General features: G+C 55.1%; 1 protein-coding gene across 3 annotated transcripts in view; it reads left to right on the top strand.

Annotated features, from left to right (window-relative positions):
• Positions 1–21,018, top strand: part of UNC5B (unc-5 netrin receptor B) — an 88,001-nt gene that overhangs the window by 44,505 nt on the left and 22,478 nt on the right.

Genomic DNA, 21,018 nt, shown 5'->3' on the forward strand with positions numbered 1-21,018 from the left:
CTAGTTGCCCTCCAGCACCCCCAGTCTGATCATGGCGTGGTTTTTTGATATTCATGGAACATGAGAACGTGTCACCTAAGCCTTCCATGACAGCTGAGCAAGCTGGGGCCCAGAGAGGGTCAGGGACTTATCCAAGGTCACACAGTAGTTGATTACTGGCCTGAGCCAAGAGCCCAGGTTCCCTGCTTCCTTGAACACTCCAGCCAGTGTGGAACCTAGTGGAGTGGAAATGAAGACCATGAAGGCAGAGAGGATGCGGCAAAGCAGAGAATAGGTGCTGGAGGGTGGTCCGGGTCCAGTGAGAAGGAGGGGCATGGCGATTAAGGAAGTGTAGTAAGAAGGAGAATTGGGACAGCCCCAGGAGGGAGGGGTGGGCAGTCTCGTGACCCCATCCTGGCAGGGGCAGATTAAGGGGGGGACCCTGGAAAGCGGCTCCGCAGTGATTCCCTCTGTTAAGTAGCAGGTGCTCCCTGAGGTTCTTTGCTGAACACTGAGGGGTGAATTGGGAGAGAGGCAGCAGCACCCCAAGATCTCACCTTGCTCCTCTCCACTGGCGTCTGCCCGCCCATGTGCCCATACTCACGGTCGGAAGAGAAAAGCCCTGGGGTCAAACCCCAGCTTCGCCACCAGCTCAGCCTGTGAGCCAGACCTGCCGTTCGCCTCTCTTGAGCCTCTATTTAGTTGTCTGTTAAATGGGACCCTTCTGACCACCTACCAAAGAGAGAGTGAATCAGGCAGTTTGGGCTGAGAGGAAATCTAAGCGAAGCGGAGGCGCTGGCCTCAGGGCAGGGGTCTAAGGATCCCCGTTCCCCTCTTGGACCACTTCCCCACACCAGGTTTACCCACACCAGTCACATAGGTGGCTGGTGCCTCTGTGATGGGTCCCGTCTGTGAAATGGGCAGAATCAGGCCACCTCCCTGGGCTCTTGGGCTCCTCTCCAGCCCCTGGCAGGAAAGCATCCCCGGCTGGCCAAGGAGCTCCCGCCTCCTCATGCCAGGTGCTACAGAGGTGCTGCGTGGGTTTGGAAGGTGTTGCCCCTGGCTGGAGGCCCAACAGCCATCTGGGGCCTGACAACCAGGGCTGAGAAAACAACCCGCGCCTGTTGCAGGGCTGAGACAAGGCTCGGTCCCCTCCCTGGGATGGGGGCGGCCTGTGGCCAGGTGTGTGGGGGAGGCCAGGTCACCTGGTCACAGATGCTTCTGTGGGCATCTAGCATGCCTGCTTCATACCAGGCCTGTGCCGAAGCCTCTCATCCATGTGATCTGTCGGAGGTCCCAATACCCACTTAACAGATAAGAAAACAGAGCCCCAGGGATTTGAAGCCACACGCCCAAGGACAGCATTGCTTTACTGGGGAATTGTGATCGTACTGAGTATTCCACACATGAGCCCACTCATTCCTAGTTATCCTCTAGGCTAGAGGCTGATACAGGTGAAAGAAACAATGCCCAGAAAAGTCAAGTCTCATGTGCCTAAAATCCCACTGCTGTCAATGCTGTGTCTCTGCTGGGTGTGTCTAGTTCCTTCCACTGAGAGAGAGGGCTTCGCCCCAATCCAGGCAAGGCATACCCCTCTCTGTTTAGGCTGGAATAGTCTGCGTTGCCTTGTGCTGGTCTCTGGCCCCCACTAGGGCTGGGGTACAGCCCTGGTGGGCTCAACCACTCTTGCTTCTGCAATGTCCAGAGGCCACCCCATGTCCCTCTGAACCCAGCCCTCTAGGACACCCAACCTCTCGCTGAGCACTGAGCTATGGGGAGGGGCTGGCTTCTTTGTGATTTTTTTCTTTTTTTTGTTTGCTTTTTAGGGCTGTACCCTCAGCATATGGAGGTTCCCAGGCTAGGGGTCGAATCAGAGCTGCAGCTGACAGCCTGCACCACAGCCACAGCAACACGGGACCCGAGCCATGTATGCGACCCACTGTACAGCTCACGGCAATGCCAGATCCTTAACCCACTGAGCAGAGGCATGTCCTCATGGATACCTCGGAGCCCAGCAGCCATCTGGGACCTGACAACCAGAGCTGAGAAAACAACCCGCGCCTGTTGCAGGGCTGAGACAAGGCTCGGTCCCCTCCCTGGGATGGGGGCGGCCTGTGGCCAGGTGTGTGGGGGAGGCTGCAGGTTACCTGGTCGCAGATGCTTCTGTGGGCATCTAGCACGCCTGCTTCATGCCAGGCCTGTGCCAAAGCCTCTCATCCATGTGATCTGTTGGACCCACGTCCTCATGGATACCTCGGAGCTACAGCAGGAACTCCCTTCCCTCGTGCTTTGCTAGAACCCTCCACTCCTGCCAACCCAAGGGCAGTGGGACAAGCCATGTACTTGGAGGGCATCCTTTCAGAGGACAAAGTGGTTCCAAAGAGAGGAAGGGATTTGCTCAAAGTTGCGCAGCTTGGGGCGTCCCAGTGAACCTTTCGGGAGCTGCCTCAGAGAAAGGACAGGAGGCACCAGGGATGGGCTTGGCCCACCTGGCTGCCACCCATACCTGTCCGCCCTGGGTCCCCACTGCAGTCCTGACCCCAACATTGCCTTTTCTCTTGGGGTTGATGCCCAGAGGTCGGGGGAGGATTCACCTGTCGGGTGAAGACTTCTTCCCCCGAGAACTAAGCATCCACAGCCCCTCTCCCTCCTCCCTGCCCAGGGACCCTCTAGTCACCTCCCTGGCAGATAACAAAGATTAGGCTGAGCCTCAGGGCGGGAGGCTGTGTGGGACCATATGAGCCAGAGGGCACCAGATTCGTATAGGTGAGCTGGGTTAGAAACAGGCGCAGGGTAGAGGGAGGGTAAGCATAGCTGTTGGATCAAAAAATCACAATGACTAATCGTAGACTTGGACAGCCTGCATAGGTCAAAAGGCACCTTCGCATCTATAAGATGTTCACCCCATGTGAAGATTAAGAAACCAAGGCCCAGGGAGGTGATGTTAGCATAAGGGCAGAACATCAACCTCAGCCAAGTTCAACGTGACTTTTCTGAGCAGCCCAGCCAGACGCTGTGCTGATAACTCATTTACATTTGTGACTCTGTTTACCTGAACAATGGGCCAGGGAGATTTACGCGGGTGCCCCAGTAACTCAGGGCACAGAGGAGACCTGTGGACACAGGATCTTGGCCACAGCCACACTCAGCTAGGGCAGACAACCCTGGGCCGCTCCCAGGCTGCCCATCTTAGATGTGGGAGAACACTGTCTGCTGGGGAAGGATGCCTGGAACAGCATGGTTTGGGTTTAAGCCGCAGCCTCTAAGAGACACACAAACCTTTGTCATTGTCCCTGCTAGTGGCACACAAGGTCAGGGGTGGAGGCTCTGGCACCCAGTCCCTTTTGTGGCCCAGCCGAGGGTGGCCTCTACTCCGTGCTTCCTGCCTGAGGATGGCTTCTTCAATTTAGCCAGCCCTCTTCTGTGCCCCTGTTTTCATGCCCTTGAGCCAAACCTCAGCTTGAGAAACCACACCGGACACATCTGGTGTTCCTTTCTAGGGTCCCGCCACGGGGGCGGCAAACAGAGGTGTTTAGGTAGCTCCCCTCCCTGCAGTCCTAGGGCAGAGGTGGCAGTAGGTGGAGGCAAGAGAGGAAGGCTGGGCCTGGGAGTTTAGAGGCCTCTGATGGCTCCGGGTGTGGCCTGTAATCCCGCTGGCTGGCTGCCCTGTTCCCTAATTAAAGTGTCCTTTTGAAAATGCCCTCCAGTCCAGGCCTGGCACTACCAGGTGAGGCAGAGGCACCTCCCAGAAAGCTTAGCGGCTTTCACACCTTCCCTGGAGGGCCTCTGAGCTCAGGACCTTTGGTCATCCTGGGGAGGCTGGGGGCGCAAGGTGGGGGGGTCCCATGAAAGTGAGGACCGCAGCGGGGGTGCCTGTCCTATCATGGTCACTGTTCTCCCAGACCCACCTCCTTCTAACACCCCTTGCCAAAGGCAGCAGGCCGTCCTTGTTTAAGAAGTTGGAGAGCCTGGATCAAAGACACTATTGAAGAGGCTTGTCAGAGCTGGGGGACGCTGGGGGCAGAGATGGGGGGGTAGGGGCGTGGGGAGCAGGGGCAGGTAACAAGGAGACTGAGTCACCGCAGGCCAATTGTGGTGAGTGGGCAGTAGGTGGGGGAGCCAGCTTCTGGGGCTGGAAGGAGAGCCCGGCCAGGAAGCCCAGGAAGGGGCACGTGGGCAGCTCGGGGCCAGGTGGAGAGATTGCCACTGCTACATCTGGGGCACCTGCACCAGTGAGCAAACCTGTTCCCCCACAGTCCCTTGCAAAAGCCGCCTTCTGGTCAGGCCAGCAGGCCAGCCAGCTGGGTCAGTATTATAGGGCCTGGGGGGAGCCTCTCCCACCCCAGAAGCCCAGAGTTGACAGGGCTGGCAATGGGAATGGCAGGTTCACACTCACAAAGGCTGGTCATTAATAAGAGTCACTCTGTTCATGGGGCAAGTCACTCAACTCTCTGGGCTCCGTTTTCCCCTTGGGTACATGAAGATGAGTGGGAACTAATCAGATCGGGGATGGTGAAATCTCTTACTCATTACTTGATTGGTATGGCTGTGTGGTCCTGCCATGATTGATGATCCATTGGTGATGTCTGCCACAGCTTTGGGATGGGGCAGGCTGGTGTGTATGTGCCCTTGAACTAGATTTTCTCCATAGCCCTTACATATTAACGTCCTGAGATTCTGAAGCCAACAGGCTGCTCACATGCTAGCTCTGCCTCTGGATCCTGGAATGCCAGTCGAAATCAGAGTCTCGAATTCCTCTATCTCTAAAAAGGAGAGGAGGACTCAGCTGGACCTCTTGGGGATTCAATGAGCCCTTCCTTGTACCCTGCCCCATGTCCAGTGCAGTGAGGGGACACAAGATGGAAGGTTCCCACACTCCAGAACTTTCTCCCTGTGTGGGCCTGGCTCAAGCCCCAGGTCTGCCTCTTGCTGGCTGTGTGATTTGGGGCCAGTTAGTTAAGTGCTGAACAGCAAACACAGGGGTGATGTTGGCTGTGCCCTTGAAATACGACTGTGCAGAGCCATTAACAGGGTCTGGCAGAGCTCAGCCCTGAGACAGGGGCGCTGCTGAAAGGATTGGAAGAGCAGCTTCAGCTGGTTTCTTTGCCCATGTTCCTGACCTCAGCGCTGGATGGGAATTTTGACGAGGGTGGGGCCGGGGGAGGTGCAAGGACAGTTTCAAAGCAACACAGGCCAGACTTTCGGCTCGGCTCTCCTGGGCTCTCCCACTCTGCCGAAACCGCAGCTCCAGCCTGAGCTGGCTTCTCTGTAAACTCCCTGGTCCCTCCCTCTAACCAGCCCCATAAAAAGGGAGCCTGGCAGGAGGGAGTCCGGCAGCAGACTTTGTAATTTGGCTTGGGGGCGGCTCCTGTTCGTTTTAACCAGGCTGTAATTACAGCTGGCACCCAACACCCCTCATTACTGGAGCCTGGAAGGAGGACTCTAATTATAGCGTGCTGGGTCCCGGCTTGGGGGAGAGGGGCAGAGCCGGGGGCTGTGAGGCCAGCAAACAGCCCTCTGGGGTGGGACCACCTTGGGCCAGGGGTGCCTTCCCCAAGGCTCCTTATTTCTCCTGCTTCCAGAGCCATCCAAGGGAAGGGTGGGACATAGGTCCAGTCGCGGTTCCTCCCTTAGGGAGAAGAGGAACCGGAGGAGCCCAGAAGGTTCATTCATTCATGCAAGAAGCATTTATTGAACATCTGCCGTGTCCCAAGCTGGCACCCAGGGGGTCCTCCGTAGGCACAAACGTGCCGTCCAGCCAGGGATGGTGTCCAGGCAAAAAGTGCCATCCTGCTGCTGAAGATGGCTGAACACGTTGACTGTCCTGAGCCTGGAGGGCCCCCAGTCGCTCCCCTGGGACCCCCAGGCTCTCTGGGTACAGCGGGTGCTCTAGGACCCTGCCCCGGGGCCCACACAGGTTGTTACATGTTGTGTCTGCCCCTGGGACCCCAGGATCTGGTGGAAACTTGGCATTAAAGAAGGAAACACACAAATGAGTATATAAGTTAAAAAGGTGATGAGGGCAATAAGGAAAGAAATACCAGAGGAAAAGCCAGGGCCCCAGTGTAGTTGGGAGGGTGCAGTCAGGTCCGGGTTCCCTGAGGAGGTGACCTTCGAGTTGAGCCCTGAGCATAGGGACTCAGCCAGGTAAAGGGTGAGGGGAAGGGCAGCATTCCAGGTGTCTCCACTGGAGGCTGAGAATGGGAGGCCACAGTCTGGGATCGCAGGTTCTGAGGTGTCCCCACGCCAGGTGGAAGCCTAGATAGCAGTGGAATTTCTCCTGCACCTGGTACCCAGAGCACTGGACCATGCATCTGTAGACTTACAGTCTAAGTCCACTTCTGCCAGAATGCTGTGTGACCTTAGGCCAGTCACAGGCTCTCTGGGCCTTGGCCTCCCCATCTGTCCATGGGAAGCTCCTTCAGGCCACAAGCCCTCCCTCTCTGTGTCCACCCCTGAGGAGCTGAGGAGACTGACCAGCAGGTCCTCTTTCAGTGCCACATTTTGAGAAGACCTGACGGAGAAGCCAGGGGCATGCAGCTGGGGTGGGGATGGGAGCCTGAGAGCTCAGGCTGAGGGCTCCAGGCTGTCCCCGTGAGTTATTAAGAGCCACCCGGAAGCAGACACAAAGGGAATTGTCCTAAGCTGGAGTCAGCCCGTAGCCCCCCAGCCGAGAACAATCAGGGAGGAAAACCTAGGCCATTTGTCCAGCACAGAGTGCGGCCGGGACGGCGGCTGGGAAAATGCCGAGTGTTTCTCAGCTAAAATTAGCCACCTACTAAACCTTACATCAAGGGCGACCTGAAGCCTCCATTGTTTTGAACTGGGGATCCCAGAGGGCGTGGGGGCAGGGAATCTCAGGAGAAGCAAGTGACTGTCCCCTTTCCCAGGACCTTGACCAGCCCATGCCAAGCCAGCCCTCACACCTTGAAGATGCCCAGTAAGGAAGAACAGGCAGGGGTCAGACAGCAGATAGACACAGGGCCAGGGGTCTGGTCGCCCAAGGTCACCAAGTGTGCATGGCTGACACAGCCTCTGCTTCCCTACGAGAGACATTCTCCCTTCACTGTGACACTCTTGGGACCCGGGGCTAAGCTTGGTCTCAAGGGAATCACAGGAAACATAAGTTAGAAAATAACCCTTCATCCTTTCCGCAGGAAGCGGCCAGAATGGCCTTCTCTCTTTGCTCGTGGTGGACAGTTTCTACCACTGGAGTCCCACACCCGGCTGGGAATCTTTCCTTGGCCACTTAGCGACTATGTGACTTGGGCTGAGTGACTGTAGGTAAACAGCGGAGGTGGATATCGATATCAGCCTTGGAGGGTTGTTGGAAAGATAATCCAGATGAAGTAGATAAAAAACAATGGTAATTGAAAAAACAACAATGCAGCATATACTCAGGAAGCCCTTTTGATGTGCCAGGCACCACTCTAAGCAATTTGTGCGTGGAATGTGTTTCCTACAAATGTTATTACTCCCATTTGGCAGATAAGGAAACTGAGGCCCAAAGAGGCTAATTGATAAAAAGGCAGGTGCCAGCCATGGCTATCAGACTCTTTATTACCACGCATCGGGGCCTGATTCAAGCTGCACCGGGGCCTGATTTAAGCTGCATCAGGGCCTGATTCAAGCTGCAACAGCCGGCACCATGCTGCCATGGAATTCCTTTAGTTCCTCTTGAAAGATCTCCAGCTGAATTATAGAAGTAAGTGCTCAGGCAAAGGAGCTGACCTGCATTAAGCACCATTGTGTGTGCTAAGTGTTTTATATTTCTGTTGGGAGGCAAGAGGGCCCTGAACAGTGGACTCGTGGCAGCATCTGGGAGCTTGTTAGCTGAGTGTGTTGTCAACTCCTGCCACAGACCTGCTAAGTGGGAACCTCCGGCTGGTGGCGGGAGGCTGGGGCCCACTGGATTTTCCCAAGCCTCCAGCTGATCTAGGACATGCAACAGTTTGAGAACCACTGTCCTCGAGGTTAACAGTATGGTCTTAGAGTCAGGGAGATCCAGATTCAAGGGCTGACGACCTTGTTCTGTGATGTTAGGCAAGTTACTTTGTGTTTCTCAGTTTCCTCACCTGCAAAATGGGGATCGTGATAAGAGTACCTGCCTGGGGGAGTTCCCGTTGTGGCTCAGTGGTTAAAGAACCTGACTAGTATCCACGAGGACTTGATTTGATCCCTGGCCTCGCTTAGTGGGTTAAGGATCTGGAGTTGCCATGAGCTGTGGTGTAGGTTGCAGACGAGGCTCGGATCCCGCATTGCTGTGGCTGTGGTGTAGGCCGGTGGCTGCAGCTCCAATTCAACCCCTAGCCTGGAAACCTCTGTATACCATGAGTGCAGCCCTAAAAAGACAAAAAAAGTACCTGCCTAGAAGGCTGTTGGGAGGATTCAGGTAGCTCTTGTTGGCTGACCATAGGACCTGCCAGGTCTCAAGGCTGTGCTAAAGGAAAGAGGTCCTTGTGGCCAGGGAAGCCGGCGAATCCCAGCTGGAGTGCAATTCCTCCTCCACAGCAAATGGAGGGCCCAATTACTAGAGGTAACCCCTCTCTCCCAGGCTGAAGATGGGGGATGGCTGAGATGGACAGCTCCTCCCCACCTCGGCTGGTCCCTGTCTTTTTTTTTTTTTTTTTTTGCCTCCCCACAGCATATGGAGCTCCCAGGGATCAGATCCAAGCTGCAGTTGGGTCCTAAGCCACAGCTGCAGCAACACCAGATCCTAACCCACTGTGCCAGGCCAGAGATTGAACCCGCGTCCCAGTGCTCCCAAGACACCGCCAATCCCATTGCGCCACAGCGGGAGCTTCGGGTCCCTATCTTTTTGCCTTCATTGTTAACCAAAGAGACCTGGAACCACGTGAGGCTTTTCCCCCCACCCCACCCTTTCTGAGGGAAAGAGCAAAGGCGTCCCCAGGGAAACCAGCTTTGAGAATTATGGTCTGGAGACAGGGCAGACCCCATGGGCTCTTGGGGTCAGGGGCGCTCAGCTGCGTGCACTTGGCCTGGCACTTTCTAGGAGTGGATCTTGGCTCTTGTTTTCATCACCTGCAAGTATTTGATGGTTCCTTAGAGGCCTCTGGGGCTGGGCCAGGCAGAACACAGCCAACAGCCCCACTTCCGTCGCGCAGCTCCTGGGAGCCCCAGGCTTCTGGCAAGAACCACCCCCAATTGTCCCCAGGTCCCCTGAACTATCCACATGCTTTAGCATCATGTCACACTTTCACACCTCTGATCCCAAGTGTCTCTGTGAGGTGGCCACGGTGACAGTGTACCCATTTTACAGATAAACAAACCTGAGCTGGTGAGCTGGTGGCCAGCCCAGGACTGTTCTGGTGTTTTCCTTCCATGGAGCCATGCTTCCATCCTTTCTCTTTGACCCTCTCAGACGTCCTTATGCCTCTTGAGACATCCCTAGGAGGGAGTGACAATTTGAGTGCCTGTTAGGTCCAGGCTCAGAGACATGGACGACACCCCTGAAGTGACACAGTTGCAGAACTGGGGTTGACTCAGGTCCTGCTTACCTCAGAGCCGTGCTCTTTCTCAGGCTGTTTTTCTGGCTCTTTCCTCCTCTTTGCCCTTGCTGGAGCCCAGCCACCCCGCTTTGGAGAAGAGCCCTTTCGTGGTGCACGTGGCTGTGACCTCACACCCTTCCTCTGGCTTTGAAGGCGAGGTGAGCCAGCCGAGAGCCCTGAACCAAAGAGGCCCAGCGATTACATCAGCAGGCGCAAACAAGCAGGCAGGGGCTGGGCCCCGTGTCCCACGGGGCTGGAGGTGGAGCTCCATCCACCCCACTCAAGTCTGTTTCATTCCCTTCTTCCAGCTTGCATCAGCCTTTTGCAGCTCTGTGTCATCACGGAGTGGGCTGGGCAGCAGTTGGGAGGCCAGGGCAGGGCGGGAGCTAGGAGTAGGGCACCTGGCCGGCACCTCAAACCCAGAGGAAAACCCTGGAGCTGTAGGTTGAGATGTCAGCCAGTGCCCCTGGCAGCCCCAGAAAGGCACGCCCACTCTTTCTCGCTGTGAAAAGTGTTAATAAAACTTAGCAAGTGCCCAGGGCAGTCCAGCTGGCAAAACAATTTCATACTTCTGGCTTTGATGTTCCCCACAACCCTGGAGGGTGAAGCAAGTCAAAGTGGCCCCATTTCCCAGAAGGGAAGATTGGAGTCCAGAGGGAAGTAGCTTGCCCAAGGTCACTTCAGGAGCCAATGGCAGCACCAGTGTGCTTCAGCCCAAGAAAGAGGAGGGATTTTCAGGAGCCTGGAGAATGAGAAATCCCTACAGTTGTCAAGGTGGAAGTAATCAAACCCTACTTCCTGGAGGAGGTGGGCTCACTCCTTGACTGAGAAGGACAGAGCTACAAAGTTGTAGATTTATTTCTGCACTGATGGTGGGTCAACAGGCAGAGGAATCATCACATGACCATGGGACTAGGCTGGAGGCAGACTGAGCAGGAGTCTGAGAGTCAGGATGTCTGGATCCTTAACCCTGAGCCTTTGTTGGGAGCTTCCTGTTGGTGGGACTGAAGCTTGGTCATTGCTCTGCAGGCTCTACCATAGGCATGGTCGAGGGGAAGCTCTCGGGAAATGTTTGATGAATGACTGGAAGAATGGGGATTGAATACCTGCTTACCCCCCTGCCTCCCTTGGGGTGCCCCTGTGCAGCCATCTAGGCCTTCTGCTGGACCCGTGTCACTTGTCTACCCACGTCTCCACCCCAACAGCTCAGCTGCTCCCCCAAGGTCAAGGCTAAGGTTTTCCCCACTCTTGGAACCAGAGAAAGGCAAAGGCAAGGGCAAGAGCATTGGGCTGAGTGCCCAGATGTCCACACTCCAGTGATTCCAGCTGGTTTGCTTCCAACCCCGCTGTGTGACCTGGGACCAGTTACTCCCCCATTCTGGTCCATAAGGAGTTCCTGGGAGCCTGGTCTAAAGGTCTGCCTTCTCAAGGGCCTGTGAAGCCATAGCCCAGGGCTAGCCTCATGGAAGAGGCAGAGCAGAGTGTGGAGGAAGGCCAGCGATGGATGGCCACCTTCTTTTCTTGCTCCCAGCGCCTGAGCAGGAACGCAGGTAGATTCTAGGTTCAAAAGAGTACAGGAAACCCCTACACAGCCCCGCTCACTCCCCCACTGCCAGGCGCGCTCATGTTTCTCCTTCTCTGTCCTTCTCACCATGACTCCATCACCACCTCTCTGTTCCCCTTTCGTGGTCCGTTCCATGTCCCATCCCACAGATTGGCAAAGGCCAGAGTCCAAGCACCCCCTTTTCTCTCTCCCTGCTGTGATTCTCTTAATGCCAGTGTGATGCCAAGATGCCAGGGGTCCTGCAGCCGCTGACCGGGCACTTGGACTTGAACAAGCCATCATTGCTTTCTGGACTCAGGGGCCCCCTCTGGAAGTGAAGGTCTTGGACTTAGTCCTAAGAGCCGTGCAACCCAGGGTCTGAGCCACCTCCTGGAGCCTGCCAGGGGGCCCACAGTTGGCACTGGGGCAGGGCCTGGCCAGGCGTGGTGATGGCACTGACGGCAGTGGGCAACGATCACACCATTTTTCCACTTTGCAGTGTGTTGGCAGTCAACTCCCCTTTGCCAGGAGGGGTGGTTTGGTCCTAGAGCAGGACGCTGGGAAGGCAGGGGAAGTTTCTGCCTCAGGGTACTCTAAGAACAGCCCTGACCTTGAATTTTCCAAGACAGTATTGGGGCACCTCACCTGGAAGGGCATCAGGGATGCAACGCGTCCGGCAGACAGCCCCAGCCAGAGGCTGTACCCTTGGGCGATTTGACTTTTCCAGGAGATGGGAACAGGACACTGGCGTCTTTCTGCCCAGCACCCAAACGTGCAAAGAGACCCTGATGTCATTGCCCAGTGGCTCCTGCAACAGCTGTGCATCCTGTGGCTCCTCCAAGGGCCCCCAATGCCACACAGGGGCAGTCAGCCCAGCTGGCATGTGCCCACCTGATGTGTGTGACTGAGAGAGCACGGGAGCTGCCTGGTGCCTTTTGCTTGTGGTTTAAAATCCTTGAAAGGAAACATAGGACACACAGACTGTAGGGTGAGATCCCGTAAATAACAAACTATGTGTGCATCTGAAAAAGTCGGGACTGGAAGTTCCCATTGTGCTCAGCAGGTTACTAGTGTCCATGAGTTCAGTCCCTGGCCTCACTCAGTGGGTTAAGGATCCAGTATTGCTGCATGCTGTGGTGTAGTTTGCAGACACGGCTCAGATCTGATTTTGCTGTGGCTGTGGTGTAGGCTGGCAACTGCAGCTCTGATTCGACCCCTAGTCTGCAAAGTTCCACATGCTGCAAGTGTGGCCTGGAAAAAATTCATTTTTTTTTTTTTAAAAGTCAGGACCAGTGTCCAGTGTCAATTCTGGTCAGCTAGAGGGTGGGAATGGGTGATTTTTATCTTTCTCCCCATTTTTTCCTAAATGGAAATCAGAAAAGGACAAGAAAAAAGTATTTTTGTTAGGAAGAAAAAAAAAAAAAGGAGGCTTTTAAAATAAAACCCCACTCCCCCAGGAGTCTAGAGCCCAGTTTCTTCTATTGGCTCTGCTGCTCAGGTGCTGTGTGATCTAGGCTAGCCCACACCGTCTCTGGTCTCCGCCCTAGAGGATAGTAATCAGATAGTCTCTGAGGTTCCCTCCATTGGTGGTTTCTCACAGGATGGAGTTTCCAAAAGGATTCCTCCCATGGCTCAGCTCAGCCCATCCTGTGCCCACCTCCTCCAGCTGCTTTGTCCCACCCCTACCTGCCACCCCAGGAGAGGCTAGGTGGCATAGCTGGAGAAAGTCGTGTGTCCTCAGTGGGCCCAGCAAACAAGCAAATGGGTCTTCTAGGCTCTCAAGGAGCTTGCCTTCCAGAGAGTATACCTGTCCAGACAGACAGCAAACAATCAAACAAATAGACAAAGAAGGTAATTCTAGAGAGAGACGAGTACTGTTAAGGAAAAACAAAACAAAAACAGTGGAGTTCCCGTCGTGGCACAGCGGAAACTAATCCGACTAGGAACCATGAGGTTGCAGGTTGGATCCCTGGCCTCGCTCAGTGGGTTCAGGATCCGGTGTTGCCGTGAGCTGTGGTGTAGGTCGCAGACGTGGCTCAGATCTGGCGTTGCTGTGGCTGTGGTGTAGGCCGGCAGCTGTAGCTCTGATTAGACCCTTAGCCTGGGAACCTCCATGTGCCACAGGTGTGACCCTAAAAAGCAAAAACAAAACAAAACCAAAAAACCCCAGGACAATGTAGAAATAGCACCAGGGAGAATAGATGATGGTAAATTTACATTGGGTGGTCGGTCAGGGAGGGCCTCACCAGGGAGGTGGCCGGTGGCACTTGGGCTGAGATCTCAGTGACAGAGTGTCAGCCACAGGGATGTAAGGAGGCAGGCAGGGAGGGGTGCATTCCAAAAAGAAAGAACAGCAAAGGCCCTGAGCTGAAAATAAGCCAGGGCATGGGTGGGTCTGCCAGTGTGAGTGTGTGTGACTGAGTGTGACGTCTCGAGGGCTGCACCAGGCTACCAGCAGGTCCTCCCAGGCTAGGATGAATCTCTGTTTGGCTGGGGCATCCCAAACTAGCCCAGAACTTGTCAGACCCACAGAGGAAGGGTGGTGACTGGTGGGGTTAGGAAGCTTAGATCCCCTGCTTCCCAGTAAACTCTGCAGACACTTCATCTGCTCACCTGCAAAACCAGAAGAAGAGCTGCTCCCTGCTGATCCCTCCGGGGTACCGTGAGCCAGAGGAAGCCTCAGGGTTTAACGGGAAGAGCTTTGTTTCCTGGCAGCTGAGAGCCTGGGCATGTCTTTCCCCTTCTTTGGGCCTCAGTTTCCTCATCTGTGAAATAGAACGCCAGCTTGACAGGATTATTGTATTGACAATGATGTTTATTATCACATCATGTGCTGGATCCGTGGTTATTATCTGGAGGGTGATGGATGAGAGGGCTTTGTGCTCCTTGACTGGGAGAGGAAGGGGAAGCAAAACGCCCCCTCCCCGGGGCCCACGCCTCCAAGCCCGTGGCTTGGACTTGGAAGGAGAGCTAAAACTTAGCTCTAGAGGGACCTGCGCCCAGGCTGAGGGAGCCCAATGGCCAGAGGAAGGGATCTGAGCCTGGCTGTGGAAGGCAGCCTCCCCAGGTACCACTGAGCGCCCAAGAATCCCAGGACCTGCAGTGTCCCCTCTGTTTTGTAAACAGTGTGGCCCCTACCAAATGGGGCCCGGGCTTCATGCTAAGATGCCAGGGGTGCTGCAGCCAATGACCAGGCGTGTGCACTTGGACAAGCCATCACTGCTTTCTGAACTCAGGGTCCCCCTCATCCCCAGCCTCCCATCAGATCCCATCCTTGCCCCCAAGTCCTTCCAGGGGAGAGATTTCTCGGGATCAGCTAGACACCCCTTCAGGATGCAAGCTCCTGGTCATCTTGGGGCAGCCACTTCCGGTGGCCAGCATGGGAAGTGATATCATGGGCTCAGGCCAGTCTGCAGAGGGTATGGGAAAAGGGCTGTGCAAGGGGCCTCCTTTGTTTGGAAGAACTCGGTGCCCCCCCCCAAGCCCACCAGCCCCCATTTGTCATCAGTAACGGCCATTGTAACTATCTCTGAGGGGGGCCCCAGGCCAAACCCCACAGCCGCCTGAAGCCCCGGCCAGATGGAAGAAGGGCTTTGTGTCCAGGGAGGGGTCCTTCCACTGGGGGTTTGTGAGTTTTTAAAACATAATAATAAGCGGGCTCCTCTCCCCCCAGTCTCCCCACTCCCCACTGAGCCCATCCACCTCGCAGTGAATGGGAGAGATTTTCCATGCAGTGGGAGGTCAAGTCTGGTGAGAATTAGCCAGTGTCCAGGGGCTAGAGAAAGACCGTGATTGCTGGTGATAAATGTGCCCAGCGTGGCGCATTTCTCTCCCCCCACCCTCTACCTGCCCCCCTTCTCCTCTCCCAGTTCTGCCCCACAGTGTGGATACCACCGTGCACCAGCCAGCCCTGCTCTGCCGCAGAGACCTGCCCCCTGCTGCTGAGCCTGGGGTCCCAGGCCTGGGTTCGTTGTCCACCTGGGGGCACAGACCAGGGGGCAGGGGTCTCAAGGCCCTCTCTCCTAGATCACTGCAGCCTCTGAGGTCTCTGCCCTGTTGGCCAGGGTGGCCCTGGCTGAAATGGTTGGTAGTGAGTTTCCATCCCAGGCAGGGGAAATACAGAGCCCAGGCTTTTCCCCATAGCCATGCCCATGCTGTGCCATCTCCCTCCTCAGCCCTGCATCCGAAACAGGGCTCTGGTCCAGCTGGACTGTTTATCTGCTGTGTGATGCTGCTTTGGTCACTGTCCCTCTCTGAGCTGGTGGAACAGGGCTCTAGGCCCCTCTGCTCTCGACCTGCCAGGCTTACAGCCAGCAGGGGCTCAGGTATCCACAGGGCAAGGACTCTGTCAGCATGGGGGTTCAGGACTCCCCACACGTGGCTCAGCCAGAGAATATTTCCTGCCTGGTGCCTTTCCCTGGAGCACAGGCCCTACACAGTTCATAGAGCACATTTGCCTCTATTTTCTCCACCGACCTTCGCAGCAACACTTCACAGCGGCCAGGGCAGCTGCTGTTAGCTCCTTTTTCATAGATGGGGAAACCGAGGCCTTCCCAAGGTCTCAGTGGCAGAAAGAGGATTGGCAGGATCTGCTGGCTCTCAGGCCAGTGCATTCCACTCTGTGCCTGTCTAGCCTGGAGGCCGGGCCCAGGGTCTTCCATCCAAGGATGCCTGACGCTGTAGTTTTAACCTCTCCCTCCTCTCGGGGTAGCTCTGGGAAATACAGTTTCTTTCTTTCTTTTTTTCTTCTTCTTCTTCTTCTTTTTTTTTTTTTTTTTTTTGACCGCTCTACAACATGTGGAGTTCCCAGGCCAGGGATCAGATCAGATCAAAACCACAGTTGTGACCTATGGACCTATGCTGCAAGTGCAGCAGTGCTAGATCCTTAGCCCATTGTGCCAGGCCCGGAATCCAGCCTGCGCCCCAGCGCTGTAGAGATGCCACGGATTCCATAGTGCCACAGCAGGAACTCCAGAAATACAGTTTCTTTACCTTTGTCCTGAAGTCACTTCCTGCATATCCAAGGGCCCTGGCTTCTATTTATTTTAATGGCTTAGATTCTTGTACCTCTTAAACAAGTCCGTGGACTTGACTTCCTCCCCACCAGGACCTCCCACCTGCCAGGTGTGCCTCCACATCTGGGACTGCCCAGGCCCAGCCACTGGGAAGGTGCGTGCAGGTCCTGTTGTCAGGTGGAGACTGGGCTCTGACTCCCTACTCTGCCCTGAAGGCTCCACTCCCTTCCCAGGGGACAGGTATCCTGTCCTGGACACCTGGACACCTAGAAGCAGCTGCCACAACTACCATGGAGCCTTCAAGCCTCCAGAAGCAGGAAGGTACTGTCAGACCCCATCTGGTCACCTCCCCTCCCAACATTTTAAAGTGGTTTGTGAGCAGAATGGAACTAGCCCATGAAGAAGCCAGCCTGGTGGTGAGGGGAGGCAAAACTGTCTTGTGAATATTCAAAAGAAAGACAACAAGGCCATGGTGGGCAGGCTGCGACTTCAGGCTGGGACGCTCTCATGGGGAAGATAAAACATACTGTCTTGCATAACCACAGAGGTTAAACCTCTAGCACTGGCTGGAAACTGTGAGAGCAAATTTCAGCTGAAAAGTAAGGAAGACTTTCTGTTAGAGTTGCCTAGAGCAGAACCTGGGTGAGAAATGCAGTGGTGAGCTCCCCGTCACCAGAGGTATGCAAGTCAAGTTTGGGTACGGAGTTGATAGGGGATGTTGTATGAGATGACCCTTCAGGTAACCTCTACCTCTGTGAATCAGTGCATCCGAGTGAGACCTGCAGACAAGAGACCCCATACAGGCAGGTAAATGAGAAGCGAGGGTTTGAGTGGAGCCCCCCAGAGACACCGGTGGTCATTTTGATCTGAGGCCGGAGTGGGTGGGCTCTGGCACGGTTGGGAGAGCTCCACAGCAAATAGTTCTTCCCCCTCCCTCCTCGGCCTTCCTCTATCCTGTGCCTTAGAACACCAGTAGGTGCTGGGCCTTTGAGCCAGGAATGACAATGGCAAGAACAGTGACCCCACTTTAAGCAAGTTCATTTCAAGAGGGAAACCTTTACCCATCAGGGACCTGTCCTACATCAACCAATTCCCCATCAGGCATCGTCAGATCTCACAGTATGAGAACCAGGGGAGGGCTCGAGAGATTGACTTGACCAGCTTCCTGATTTGGCAGGTGGGGGCCCTGAGGCCTGAGAGGACGGCCACATGGCGATGCCAGGCCCAGCTGGCGTGCAGACCCAGGGCTCCTGACCTCAGTTCTTTTCTCATTTTGGACCGTCTTTGGTTACATCCGTGCAGGGATATGTCCCCTTTCATAGCTTTATCTTGAAGCTGGGCCTTCTGAGGATGCAGCTGTAAAGGCAGGTTGCATATTTGCAGCCATAGGTTCAAATGAATTCTGCTATTGGAAAAGATACACTTTCTGTGGGCCATTTCCCCACCAGGAGGAAATCCACACCTGGCCCAGCAGTGGCAAAGGCTCCTCCTGGGGGACGTTTTCTGAGGTGTTTATTTTCCTCCCTGAGGTTGGAGCAGTGGGGAAAGGTAGTGAAGCCAGGGAGACAGGGTGGCCGAGAGATAAGACCCCAAGCCTGGCTTCCTCCCACTAACCCAGTGACCTCAGACAAGTCCCTTGATGCCCCATGTCTTTATCTGTAACATGAGCAGATAATGCTCACCTTGGGGATTGAGAGGAATAAATGAGGTGAAATATTGGAAGCGCCTGGCAGATAGTGGACATAAATGCCAGTTTCCAGTTCAGAAGTCAGATCCAGGTATCCAGCTGCCCGGATGTGCTCCCCAGCTCTGCTGTGTTCAGGCTTTTTAGCCCTGCACCAGCGACTTAAACTCCCTTGGCCTCAGTTCTCCTCATCTCTAGGATGGGGGCAAGAATAGTACCTAACTCATAGGGATGTGGTTCCCAAACTGTGTGCCTCAGCACCCTGGGGTGCTGCTGCCAATTCACAGGGGTGCTGTGGGTTATTTTTAATCTTCAAGGAAACACAGCCATACTGGACAACTGCCAGATACCATGACAACTACGAGCTCAAGATAGGTGACAATTTCAATATAACATCACACTTCCTGCCTTCAGATGGCCTCTGTCTTTGCAAAGCTGGGATTTTGGCATTTGGGAGTGCCAGAGACAAGCTATAAGGGTGGCAGTGTTCACTATGATTCCAAGATTTGATTTGCAGGACCCAACAGGGGCACACTTCCCCTTCATAAGTCATTGCGGCTTTTTAGGAATGGAATACAAATAGTATTTTTTGCTTTCAATTTATGTGTATTATTTTTCCAAATGGCTACTAAGGTGTTAGGACACACACACATAAGCTGGTTGTATCTAACTACTTAATAAACAGAACCACTAGGAATTTCTTTTGACCTTGGGATAAAATTATCAAGAAAAAGTACTGGGTAAAAATTACTGAGACACAAAAGACCAAAAAAGTTTGGAAACTTCTGTCTAGGATTGTTGCAAGGCTCGGTGAATTAATATAAAATGCCCTCGATCTGGCAGAGGAAGCTCCCAGGAACCCCAAGATTTTATTGTCCTTCTCCCTCCAAACTGGAGAGGACAGGCTCAGGTGGCCCTCCTCCTGGACACCTGTGGAGCCACCAAGGCCCAAGCCAGGGCCTGGGAGGAGGGGATGTGTCCACTGGTCAGGGCAGGGGCCCAACGCACCCACACAGTCTGCCCATGGTGTCTCTGGAGAGGGATCTCAGGTCGGGCCTTGGTTCTTCCTCAGCTTCTGTAGGTCACCTGGGGGAGGGGGGACATTGGCAAGTGGGTAGTGACTGCATGGCACTGCCCTGAATGACAGGGAGGCACTGATGAGAACGCCCAGCTGCACTCCTGCCAGGACCAGAGCTGAGCTTTGTGCCAAGGCTGCGCGCAGGGGTGGGGAAGGGAGGGCAGGGCCCCGGGGCCACCAGACTCAGGCCTGCTCACTAATGGATGTCGAATGTTTACTTTCCTCAGTTGAGTCTGTGCCTGCTTTATAAATAAGCCGCATTAGGGTTATAAAATAAAGTCATAAATACAGCCCGCAGTGCCGCAGAAAGCCAGGGTGGCTGTCACCTGGAGGCCGGGGGCCGTGTGGTTAGAAGATAGGGCGAGCCTGCAGCTGCACCCACGGGCTCTCAGGCACCAGCCCTCATGGCCACCACCCCCAGAGGGGGACCCAGTCCCCTCATTTCACAGGTGAGGTCCCCGAGGCCAGGAAGGCCTGGTCCAGACCCAGGGGCTCCTGAAACTGAAGCAGGATGCTGACGGCAGGAGGTGGGCAAGGTGCCCTCCTGGCTCCATCCTGCTCTCTAGAACTGCCCAGCCTGGTGAGCAGCTCTCAGGCCACCAGGAGACCAAGGTCCAACCCCCTGGACACTTATGTCATTTCACTATCAACTGCCCACACTCTCAGACCATAGGGGCTGCCAGTTTACCTATAGAAGTATCCCCTTACATGGCAGAGGGAAGCAGGTGTGGGGGAGGCTTGGCCTCAGGAATCCTCAGCGCTGTTCTCTGTTTAGGTGCACCCTAAGGGGGTGACCTTGCATCAGTTTGGATGAACTTCAGTTTCCCAACTTCGAAACAAGAAAAACGGTCCCAGCCTCGCCTGGCCCTTTGACGAGAGAGCTCCCATTGTTGTAGAGAGCCGGCCAGTGTCAGGGTCTATTGGATTCTCAGGTGTGGGGACACAGTGTTCGGGGGCAGTGTACTCCAGGGAAGCGCAGAACCCGGGACAACGTCCTAAATGCTGCTGTCTGGTTTTTTGGGTTCAAACCTTGGCTCTGCCTCTTGCAAGCTGTGTGTCCTTGGGCAAGTTGCTTAACTGCTCTGAGCCTCAGTTTCCCCATCAGGAAACTGGGGACCAGTATAATAGACCCTACAAAGCTGTTGCAAGAATTAGGCAAATTAACTATGTGACTGAAAACATAGCAGCTGATTCAAGGGAAGCATCAGTTGCTATTTTGACACAGCCACGTGTACCTACAATGCCAGGCCCCTCCTAGGCTCTGATGCATGTTTATCTCATATGATCCTCAAAAGATCCCAGAGAGAGGAGAGTGTTCACATCTCTGTCCTCTTCAGAGCCCTTAATGGGGTCAGAATTAAGGGCTCTCCATGGGTCACACAGAACATGCTGGATGGAGCTGAATTCAACGCCCTTCTTGCTTGGCTTCCCCTTCAGCCCCCACACCCCACCCAGGGCCCAGAGCCTGAGGCCAGTGTCAACCGAGATATTTTCTCAGAGCCCCCATCTTAGCAGGAGCTCCTGGTCCATGTGGCTTAAGCATGTCAGGCATGTTTTGTTCATTCTACTCTTGAAGAACTGGGCATCCCATTCCTCCCTTCGCCCAGAGTGGGACTCCTTGGCTCTGGCGTGTCCCACCCTTGGCCTTCTGGGAACCATGCTCCACCTGAAGGGCTGGAGCACTGAGACAGTGACAAGGCCATAGCGGGCTGGCGAGGGGCTGGGCAGACGTGCACCCCTGCAGCTTAATTCATGGTTTCTTCTGGAGCCGTTAGCAGAGGAGGACAGGCCCCCTGCTGCTGTCGGCCCCAGCCACCTGATTGTTTGGCGCTTGCCATTGGAAAGTCAATTTTCCTAAGTGGATTGTGAACCAGTAGCCTGGCTCGGCCTGGTTTCCCTCCCTCCCTGCGCTGGTGGTGGCCAGGCCCCCCTCCCTTCCTGTTTGTCTCACCTCCCGAGGCGCTGTTCTTTCCAGGGAGGCAGCGGGGGCCAGGGTTTCCATTTGGCCCCTTTGGGGGAGGAGATGGCCGTGGGCACAACCTCCCGAGTGTCCTCATCCATCGGCCAAGCGTGTGGATCTAGCTGGAGTGGGAAGGGTGAAGGGGCGGATCAGAGCCCCAGTCCAGAGGAGGGGAGGCTCTGGGTAGAGGCTGCAGGGAAGGTGGTCTCCCCTCCATGCTGCCACCTGCTGTGGGCTTCCTGGAGGAGGA

Source organism: Sus scrofa, chromosome 14 (genome assembly GCF_000003025.6).
Source record: "Sus scrofa isolate TJ Tabasco breed Duroc chromosome 14, Sscrofa11.1, whole genome shotgun sequence".
Taxonomy (NCBI): Eukaryota; Metazoa; Chordata; class Mammalia; order Artiodactyla; family Suidae; genus Sus; species Sus scrofa.